Here is an 11,234-nt window from a genome sequence, read left to right on the forward strand (position 1 = left end):
GCCAAAAAATAACAGTTTGGGCTAAGTGACGGACCCCTTCTCATATTCCTTGGTGATTTACATTTTACTATAAAAAACGGTTTCTATTACTATGGGAGAAAACACGTATATGTTGAGGAAAATAAGAAAACACTTCAGTCAGTCATAGCTCTGGAAATATAAAACCATAGCTTTAAAAAAAATGTCTGATAATCTTTGAAAACTAGACATTAGGGCATTTCCACTCCTCCTTTTACAATTTCTTGTGATTACAAGTTAGAAATTCCAAGATATAAGCCTGGCCTAGTTCTATTCAGGTGAAAATGAAGAATATTCCCTACTTTTTTTCAAAATGTCTTCCTGTTAAATGATGCTTCGGTTTTTAATGTGAATAAAACATCTTATTGCTCTGCTCACATAAACCACAAATTTTTTTATATCAGTGCTAAGAAAGTAGCTAAACATACACTAAAATGTCTTCAATGTTTTGAGATAACCAAGTTGGTTTTTAAAATTGTATTATATAGGAACATGAACTAGAAAATAATGAGGGAGACAAAAGACAGAAGCATGCACACTCACACACATAGAGCAACACTATATGAATGTACCATTCAGGTAATGGGAGGGAAATGTAAATCATTTTGATTGTATTATTCAGTTAGTCACCTGCCGCCACCACTTCATTTCTTTTCCATTTGTAAACACAAAACAAAGTTTTCCCAGCCAAATGGGCTGCTCTACAACGTGAGGGTGATGGTGGTTTTTTCAGGGAAGGATGGTCTTCTATCAATACAACTGCTGAACAATTTAAACTGTATAAGCTGGAGAGAACAGTGACGACTGAGTGCCAATAATAAAATCCTTCAGACTCAGAAAGTGGCTGCTATATTTTCTTATTTTCTAGTTATTTGAGATTCTATTTTTCCTACTAACCAGTTTTTCACAAAATACAGTATTAAGTTCCCATTTTCCTTTAAAAAATAGAGGAACTAGCTCTCAGACTGATTTTCAGCAACAAATGATGAGTGCTTTGATATAGTTTGTATTTATTACAACAGGTTTTTTCACGTGCTAGTCATGTTTACAACAGGAAAGTTTTTGGCTGTCAGCTTTGTCAGCTGACAGGTGAAAGCCCCTCAATACACAGAACTGAACTTCAGTCACTTCTATGAGGTCAGACCACCCTGTCACCTAACAGTTCGAATCAACCTGTCAACCAGTGAGCTAACCTGCCCCATTTATTGAGTCTGGGCCCTGGATGGAGCAGGATGGCCCACGAAGCTTAAAGAGAGGTTTAAAAAAGAGAGAGAGAGAAAAATCTTCAGTTTGAAGTGACTTTCAATGTAATTAAAAGATAAATATTGATAGAAAATTCATAGTTTGCTGACTAAATGTTAAAGTTGGCAGCAGAATATGATAGGATTTTAGAAGAAATAAAATATGCTAAATCAGCATTATCATCATCATCACCACCACCACCAACAACACCATCAACATCATCATCTATGTCTTTTTTCATGTTCCATGCTAGTCCTTAGCTATTCATTCAACAGAATTGTTTAATGTCTTTTCTAAACCGTAACAAAATTATAACTTAAAAATGGAAAAGTTTGATTTCACTTTAAACATAAAATATGCAGATCATATTTCAAAATTTTGCTCGCCTAAAACATATCCAAAGTTTCTCATTGTCCGAGAAGTCCTATCTGTCTACATTGCCTGAATCAGAATTTAAAATAATTCCTTAGGAAGATATTCCACTTAATTGTTTTTTGGTTGCTTTGGGGCTTTTATTGTTTTGGGGGGGGTTTTTTGTTGCTGCTTTTATTGCATTTGGCTTTTTAATTCTTCTCATTAAGTTAAATTTAAATTGGCTAACAGCTCTTTTCCCTAAAAAGAATGCTCTGTGTACACCTCAGATTTTGTTAGCCCAAGAGGAATATCAATATGCTTCTTATTGCTCAGTTTAGGTCTAACCTTTCTGATATATCTTGGGATTATTACTTTTGGATAGAAACAGACACAGGTAAATTTACAGTGTTCATTATACATTAGCTGTATAGAATAACTCTATTAAAATATTTAAAAGGATACTTTCAATAATTCTTGACTTGCAAAATGACTAATTTTGTGCTAGTGAACAATGTTTACACATATATGTATGTGCAACGACATGATATGTTTTTCTTTACAAGCAGCTCCTGGATTAAATGAAATATTCATTCTTCACAAATGCATTCTCTCTGGAAGATTCTAAGAGCAACAATTTTCAGGAATTGGGCCTGGTTTTCTTCTGAAGAGTAAGAGGCCATCTTGTGTTTACATGCAGTGATGTGTGAATTTGTGTCCCCATTACAGTGGTAAAAGTGAAACAACTTATTAGTGTGTGTATTACTCTAATTGTGTTACCCCAAACATAGTTGAAACAAAGAGGAGCACAGTTTCCTAATAATAGCATATTAGCTTCTTAACCATTTTAAGGAAAAAAGAGAGACAAAGGAACTGACAATATATTTCCTGGAAGAGTGGGACCACAGCCTTTCTTTAAAAAGAAAATTAAGTTTAATACCTGATCAGAAGTTGTTTTCGAATCCAAATAAACCTGCCTTCTACTGAGAGCATCAGAGCATCACTTTTTCACTAGGGTGCACCTGAGTGATTCTTTATTCATTTGTGCAATGTGGTCTATTTTAACTGATAAGCCAAAAGTAGTTCTTCAAGAGGTAGGTTGCATATAGCCACTCTAGTGCTTGTTTAGGACACTGCTTTCACGTATAATGTGAGAAAGCACCAGGTCTAGTGTGAACTGTGCCACGTGTAAGAGCCATAGTGTGCAGTCTTCTCTTTTTGAATCTTGTGTGTAAAGGAAAACGGTCAGGGGGCCTACGAGATGCCTCAGGCAGAAAGGGAGAGAAGATGCACGTCTTCCCCCTGCCTGGATGGAATCCTTCCTGCCTGTGAATTCGTCTCCTCCAAGTGGGAGGGAGGGAGATGGATTTCAGAATCTGAGAGGCTATAGGAATATGCATTGAGTGTTCAGTGTAGGGTAGCCTTACCCAGGGAGGGGAGCCGCCCTGGACAAATGTGTATGCTGGCCTCTTTCTAGGCAAGTGGGCTGAGGGACAGGCCCGGGACCCCGCCCTCATCAAGTGGTTTCCAACAGTCCTTGCTCTACTGTGAGGGATTGGAGGTTCCGACTCTTGGTCCCGGGTCCCGCTGTCCTCCTTCTCTCTGTCAGGACGTGACTCCCTGCTGGTTGGGCAGCTCGTGGTGTCTTAGTGAAAAACAGGTACACTGTGCCTAATGTGCCTTGGCGACACGGGCGGTGCTGTGTCCCAGTTCACCGGTCTGATCCCCGCTCTGCCCTGCTCTGGGCGGGCTGGGCGCCCTCTGTATTTGTATTTGGATTCCTACATTTGTACTTCTAATACAAATAAATGCACATGTTGGCAGAAATATTTGCGCCTGGAGTAGATGTTTTTCTGGTTGTGGGTTGCCAAACAGGAGGGCTGGAAAGGGGACTGCTAAGACCCTTTCAGGTCCACTTGGGGGGGGGGTCCCTGCACACCAGGGGGATTATAACACCAACTGCCCCTCTCAGAAGCTCACCCTTGTGGTAGCCCTACCCAGAGGAAGATTCTGCAAATGTTAAGAGAGGGAATGTTAAAAGTGGCTTATGTCCAAGGTATGTGCCCTGCTCCTCCACTCCTGCTAGAGCCCAGAAAGAGACCCTACACTCCGAACAAGCCACACCTCCCCCACCCATGGAAAGCATGAAACCCGCTCCAGCCAATCCAAGGAGGGAGGTGCCAACCTCCAGGTCTTCACCTGTAGTTCAGGCGTGAGTTAGTGTGGGCAGGGTTCTGGTTTACTGCTCCTACACCATCCATGCATGGGGAAGGGAGAACTGACTACCTGCAAAGTCTGAATAGACGCTCTTGAGAAAGGGCTGCAGCCCCACACTAAAGTAAAAGACTGCCTTCGCCAACAGGACTGCAAACCAATGGCAATTGCCACCATCAAGGAAAGACAGATTTTACATTCTGTTCTTGTCAATTTGAACTGAGCACGTTTTACTGAAAACAAACATCAGGTTCCCTAGCTCATCTATTATGACTTCAGCAAGACAAACCCTTTGCTCCTGGATAGGTACTGGAAGAATGATGAGTAGGGTGGGCTATGAGACATATTCTTCCACCTCTGCCAGCTTCTACTTCTGCTCCAAGACTTAACGTAGGCTTCTGAACTTTGCATTAGGTTTTCAGATGTTAATTGGACTGCTCAGGAGTATCTGTTTTGATACTTTCAACAATTACTTCTTGGATTACTTTGATCTATGCTTGAATGCCGGTAAATATTTCAAGTTCATTAATCCCTTCCTCTTACAAGAATTGTCAAGTTTTCCCTGGTCTCTCATCTAAGTTGCAGGCCCCGTCACAGATAAATTATAATAGCAGCTGTCCTTTATGGAGGCTTATGTGCTAAGAACTTTGCGTGCGCTGGCTGCATCAGTCAGTACTTCTCTGTGAAGGAGGTACTGTTGTTGTCGCCTTTTTACGGATAAGAAAGCTGAGGCTTGCCCAATGTTAAAAACCTAGGAAAAATGAAGAAAAATATTTTAAATTCTGGAAATATGGCTTTAAACACTTCAGAACTCGCGTGCTTAGCCACTACATTCTGCAGTGTCTTGAAAACCTTGACCTTATGGAGTGAATTTCTGAGAAAATTATTTTTACTATGGCCAACATTAACTTTTTATTAATTTAAACACACTATAGTTTGGAAATGAACACTTCTTTCGGAAGGCTATGGAATGTAAATTGGTACAGCTACTATAGAGAACTTTAAGTAGTTTCCTTAAGAAACTAATAATAGAGCAAACATATGATCCAGCAATGCCACTTCTAGGCATGTATCTGGAGAAAAATGGTTCAAAAAGATACATGCACCCCAATGTTCATTTCAGCACTGTTTATACAATAGCCAAGACATTGAAACAACTCTAATGTCCATCAACAGATAAATGGATAGAGATGTGGTACATATATACAAAAGAATATTAGCTATTAAAAACAATGCAATAATGCCATTTGCAGCAATATCAATAGATCTGGAGATTATCATACTAAGGGAAGTAAACCAGACATATACCACTATCATATGATATTGCTTATATGTGGAAACCAAAAAAATAATACAAATGAACTTACTTATAAAACAGAAGCAGAATCACAGACTCCAAGAATGAATTTATTGTTACTGGGGGTGAAAGGTGGGGAGGAGGGATAGACTGGGAGTTTGGGATTGACAGATACACACTACTATGTTTAAAATAGGTAACCAACAAGAAACTGCTGTATAGCAAGAGGAACTCTGCTCAATACATTGTAATAACCTAAATGGGAAAAGATCTTGAAAAAAATAGTTACATGTATATGTAAAAAATAAAAAGTAAAATGTAAAAAATTTTTTTAAAATTTTTAAAAGGACATCTAAACAATGTGCTAAAATGGCAAAGAGAGGTCAGCAGTGTTCAGCAGAGATCCACAGAAATCAATGATAGTTACATCTCTACTGAAAAGTAATATATAGAACTTTCTCTCACTTGATTACTTGTAAATTAAAAACAGAGTTTATGCTCAGACCCTGAATGTACTGGTTGCAAAGCGGGAATTCTAAGTAAAGAGAACCTTCATAAAGTCTCATGATTTGGGACCCTAAGGCTTGGAGTGGGATGTTTGAACCTCCAACCTCACACCAAACTAGCTTCTCTGTTCTAAAAACTGCTCAAAGACTCACCCTGGGCCAGCAGCCTCTCTAGTAATGCTCTTCTCATTGTTTCGGGCCAAACACAAAGTCACATCCAAGCACAACCCAGAAGGAGAACTTCAGTTTCTATTCCCCAGGGAGTTTGCAGACACACTTGAGAGACTGCAGCTTCTTGAATATTTGTATTCACAGGAGTCTGTGAAGCTTGCTGGGGAGTTACTTTAAGGGTATTAGAACCAGAAAGGACCAGGTATAAGACCGGGCTGACTGAAATTTATAAATGAAGGGATTAAACTGTACCAGCAATTTGTTTTAAAGCTTAACAATGAAGCTATTTGAGTAAAATGACTTGAAACCCAGATTCATAGTAGTCTTCAACCAAAGACATTGAGATGTTGGTACTTCCCTGATAAGCCAGAAAGAAAAGGCCCAAGTTTTTAAGAGGTGGAAATGGAGTGGGTCCACCATGTGTAACTAACCATTCACCACCTAGCCACAAGCAGGGACGCTCAAGTATATTGCCCTCACCAAGGGACCTCAGTGAGAGACTTCCAGCATCCATGGAAACTCAATGGAGACTGCAAACAATGGTGGGAGATGCCGCCATGAACCTTAACTCTTAGAGTATCATGACCAAGTGGCATGACTTAATTTATAGAGGCAGTATATTCAATGGCCACGGTAAGCCCTAGGAATGGAAGATAAATCAGAGCAATTTGATCCACAGTATCTGAGACAAAGGCTAATTGATCCCAATGTCTGTACAAAGACACAGATGCAAAGCCTATGAAGGCTCTGCTTGGTAATATATACCAGATTATATAAAATCGGGGAAGAGCTATGGCCAGGGTGTTGTAGCACATGTTTACATAATGGGGGCTCATGGACTCTTACTTTGGCCACAGGTTTAAGACAATACATAGACTCAGAGCCCCTTTGTTGAGCTGGTCCCTTTGAAAGGAGCCCAGGTTCATGGCCTTGTCTATATTGCAATTCTTCCTCCAAGTCTTTCCCAGAGGAAATGAATATAATCAGAATTTCTGGAGTAATTCCATTCTGGCTAGAATTTTTTTAATTCCCTGGATACACAAAATGACATTAAGGTGTAAGGTCAGAGAGAGATATGGAAGCCAGGGACTAAGCAGTCTGTTTACCTATGTTCATCTTCCAGGAGCCCAGAAGAATGACTGGATTTCTCTTTGGCTCTTATCCCTGGCCTCGGTAAACTCATGTGTTTTTTGTCATAATATATCCAGCCTGGAGGGACCCTAATCATCTTGATAGCCTGTGGGGCATTGGGTTAGTTCTTCTGAGTGGCAGAAGTAAGCACTTTAGATGCCTTATTACAGAGCCTGAATTGCAATGTGGGTCTAGTGACCCAGCAGAACCAATGGCACTTAAAGTATCTGTTCAAATAGGGATGGCTTCTCTGACAAGCTGTAGTGGGAGAATCCCCAACCAGAAATCCTGAGTTTTGAAACAGAAACGTGTTCTTGGGTTCACAACCATTCTCCAGTTTCATAGATTCTTGGTTTCCTAGTGTGTCTATAGAGATGTAGTGCCTGATTGTGGGTTTCTATTAAAGATACTTGGCCTGATATATCCATCATGAATGGAGATTCTATACACCAAGCCTGAGTAGGGCTGGAAAGTGTAAGCATTTTGCATGAGTAAGCGATGCAGATTATCATGGCATCAAGTCCACATGCAAAATAACCATAACAGCACAGATGCAGGACATCCATGAGCTCAACAAAGTGGACTTCCCCTCACCACAACTGATTTGGCACTAATGAGCACCCATCTGTTACCAACGGGAGCCAGCTCTATTTCTCAATGTGGCACCATTTCCGTAGGGATACTGACAGGTTCATTACTACAAAGCCTTGCATCCTTGAGTTGGCAGCGAGTGGTTCTTCCTCTTCTTTGGAATAGATAAGGATTTCAGATGTGAATTTGCCTTTTCTGTCAGCATGGTCATTCATATTACATTCCTTAATCATTGCCATGAGAGTTCACACAATATTACCTCTGCTTTTCAGGCCAATTCAACTTGCCAGAAATTCAGAAGTTCTCATAGATGTCTTTAATGGTCTAGAAATCAGTACTTTTTATTGGTGGTGAATGTTCTAATAGTAGTGCTATGATATAATCAATGGTGTACAAACACCTCACAAGACTCCAGTCAGATAGGTCACATTGTAAAAATAGGTCTGGCCCTAATTCATTGAAGACCAGTGGAATAAAAATAAAAAGGGGAAAAAAGAAATAATAATTGAGCATGAAAACGAAGGCTGGACACTCATCTTTTATCTGATCTGTCCCTCTCAACTTTTCAGCCACACTTTGAATAAAGAATAAATCTCACCTTACAGATACAATATAGAATAGAAAAACCACACAACTGGGTGAATCAGTAAACGTGGGCCATCAGCCAACTGCATACACCTGACCTGAGAAGAAGCAGCATTTGCCATTTTATAAGCAAGATGCGAAATAGTACAGATCACCTGCTGACAGAAAGTTAAATTCTGAAAGAATTTAACTTCACATTTTTCTCTGGTGAAAATTGAATAAACCAAACAAGGCAGAAAAATCAAAGGCTGAGGAGAATAATTTCCCACACAATAAAGGCCTTATTAAGGATGGAAGGTTAAAAAAAAAGGCCATCTCCAAACCAAGCTTTCGTTCCATCTCAAAGCCTATTTTGCCAAATTTCTCATTTCCATAACTTGGTTGCTTGATAAGCAAGACATCATGGGGCTCTCCCGCTAAATGTTTCTAAGTGCTCCCTCTGGAGGTTTTATTTATTAGGCCTGCAGTAGGACTCAATTTTCACAGTACACTTGTGTGAAACATTTATTGGAAGGGAATGTAAGAGGTGGAAACTGGAGGGAGAGGTGAGAGCTGAGCGAACCTCTTTAGTCATCTCATGAGAATACAAATCCATAAATTAAATAGGTATATATTTGTGGCTAAGTAGTTTGAAATACTAAAGTAGCAAATTTTCTCTGCAAGCAAAATGGTCCTGGAATTAAGCAGTTTGGCCTCGGATGCTGTATTCACCAAAGGAAACTAATACAACAAACTCTAAAATAGCTGTTTTCCATAATCAGAACTTCTCACATCGCAGCCTGCATAAGTGAGCAGAGGGATCTAGTTCCACCTAACATTTTTTCTCTTGCGTGGTTCTACTCTTCTTTTCCACTTTTCCAGCAGACGGATAAGAGAGAGTGAGGCTCATAGGTAGAAGTTGTTAAAGCAGCATGCATTCTGTTAGGCATAGTCAAGGAGCATGGCAACTCCTATCTGAATGCACAAGTGACTAGGAAGTGTCCGTGAAGATGAAGGAGAACATGGATATTATTGAGGGAGAGTCAAGTGAACAGGAGCAAAAGGGGGAACCCTTGTGGTTCAAATGTCAGAAAGCAGTATCAGAAAGCCCTGTGGCTGACCAGCAAAGTGCAGTACGTGGTTCCCCATGGCCAGCAGCAGTCACAGCACCTGGACGCTTATTTAGAAATGCAGACTGCGTAGGATCCATTACAGACATACTGAAATAAATCTGCATTTATACGCACCTTAAACTATGAGAGGCACTGGCTGCTCTTGCCTATTCAAAACTGTCTCCAAATAGTTTAATCTTACAGTAACTTTAAGATTATTTGGAAATGAGAAATCCAATTCAATTAAACGGTCTCAGATATCACCACACACATCATCTCAAATTAAATAATTAAAATAATTATTTCATGTGTGGCAGTATGCACATTTCAAATTCAAACGTGTTCATTCCTATATACTTCTAAAGTTCTGAGTCCTAAGAATTATCGTTAAAATCGTATAAGAGCACCAAAGTACTTAAACATCAAAATTCACACAAAATGGCCCTAATCTATAGATATTTGAGACTGTTAGATAAAATTCAGATCAAGTACCAGCACTTCATTCACCCATACCAATAAAGTTGAGGAGCCCAAGCAACAACTGCTACATTGATCCTCCACTGGACAAAAGCCCAGGGTTACAGAAAGATGTGAACCTACTATGAAGCATTCTAGAAAAAAGGCACCTTCTTCCAATTGTATGGCTGCAAAGGGCATTGCCTGAGGCCCTTGGTACCATAGACTGTTGTAAAACATTCATTTCATTTTCTCTCCAAATTTAAAGATTGGACCAAACTAACACAAGTAGGTAAAATTACCAGACACAGAATTTGGAAATACTGAATTTATTCACTCACTGAGATATTCTATAAAGTTGTCCTGTAAAAGAAAACACACACACGTATGCAATTACGCACGTGTATGCTTGGGCCTGTGAGGGGTACACACACACACACATACATATCCAGCCTCTAGGCTTAAGAAGAAATGTTTTCTTTCTCTTTGCTTTCAACTTGACTCAGTGGTAGAATTCAAACAAGTGAAACATGAGAACTGCAAAAGAGCTCTGGGCCTGAATGACGCCATCCAGATCCCTGAACTAAGAGATGTGGCCAAACTCTAGCATGGCTTCTGGCGATTTAAGGCCATGTCCCTAGGATGACCCCAGGCAAAAGGTGACCTACATGCAGAGGCAGGGCCAAATCCACAGGTGAACACATGGAGCAGTGCAAAAAAGAGGAGAAAGGGAAATCTCTCCATGCAGCCTCAGAAGCACCAGGTTAAAATTCCAAAATTAACTTGATGTACATCTGTGGAATACCTGAATTCAAAACAAATCATCCCAAAATTGAGGTGGTGCACTTAGGGGGCAACTGTAGACCTGGGGTTTGTTATTTGAGACTGAGTAGTTTATGAATTATATGATTATATTAGTTTTTTTAGCACTTGTTATCATTGGTGGATTTGTTTATTGGTTTGGTTATCTTCCTTTTTTAAATTACTTTTGGAATTCTTCAATTTTAATATTTTTTAAAATTTTTTATTTTAATAAATTAATTTAATTTAATTTAATTTCTTTTTTTTCTCACTTTTCTTCTGAGCCTTTTGGCTGACACGGTCTTGTTGCTCCACCCGGGTGTCAGGCTTGAGCCTCTGAAGTTGGAGAGCCAAGTTTAGGACATTGGACAAGAAGAAAATTCTCGACCCCATGTAATTTCAATCAGCAAGAGCTCTCCCATACATCTTTGTCTCAACACTGACTCAGCTCCATTCAACGACCAGCAAGCCACAAGTGCTGGACACCAGATGCCAAACAACAAGCGAGACAAGAACACAACTTCACCAATTAGATGAGAGGCTGCTTAAAAATCACACTACGTTCACAGACACCACAAAACACACCACTGGAGGCGGTCTTGACCACCAGAAAGACAAGGTCCAGTTTCATCAACCACAACACAAGTACCAGTCCCCTCCACCAAAAGCTTACACAACACACTGAAACAACCAACTGTCTATGCACTGGGGACCGACACCAAAAACAAAGGGAACTACAAACTTGCAGCCTGCAAAAAGGAGACCACAAAGAGAGTAAGC

This window comes from Physeter macrocephalus, chromosome 11 (assembly GCF_002837175.3).
Source record: "Physeter macrocephalus isolate SW-GA chromosome 11, ASM283717v5, whole genome shotgun sequence".
Lineage (NCBI taxonomy): Eukaryota > Metazoa > Chordata > Mammalia > Artiodactyla > Physeteridae > Physeter > Physeter macrocephalus.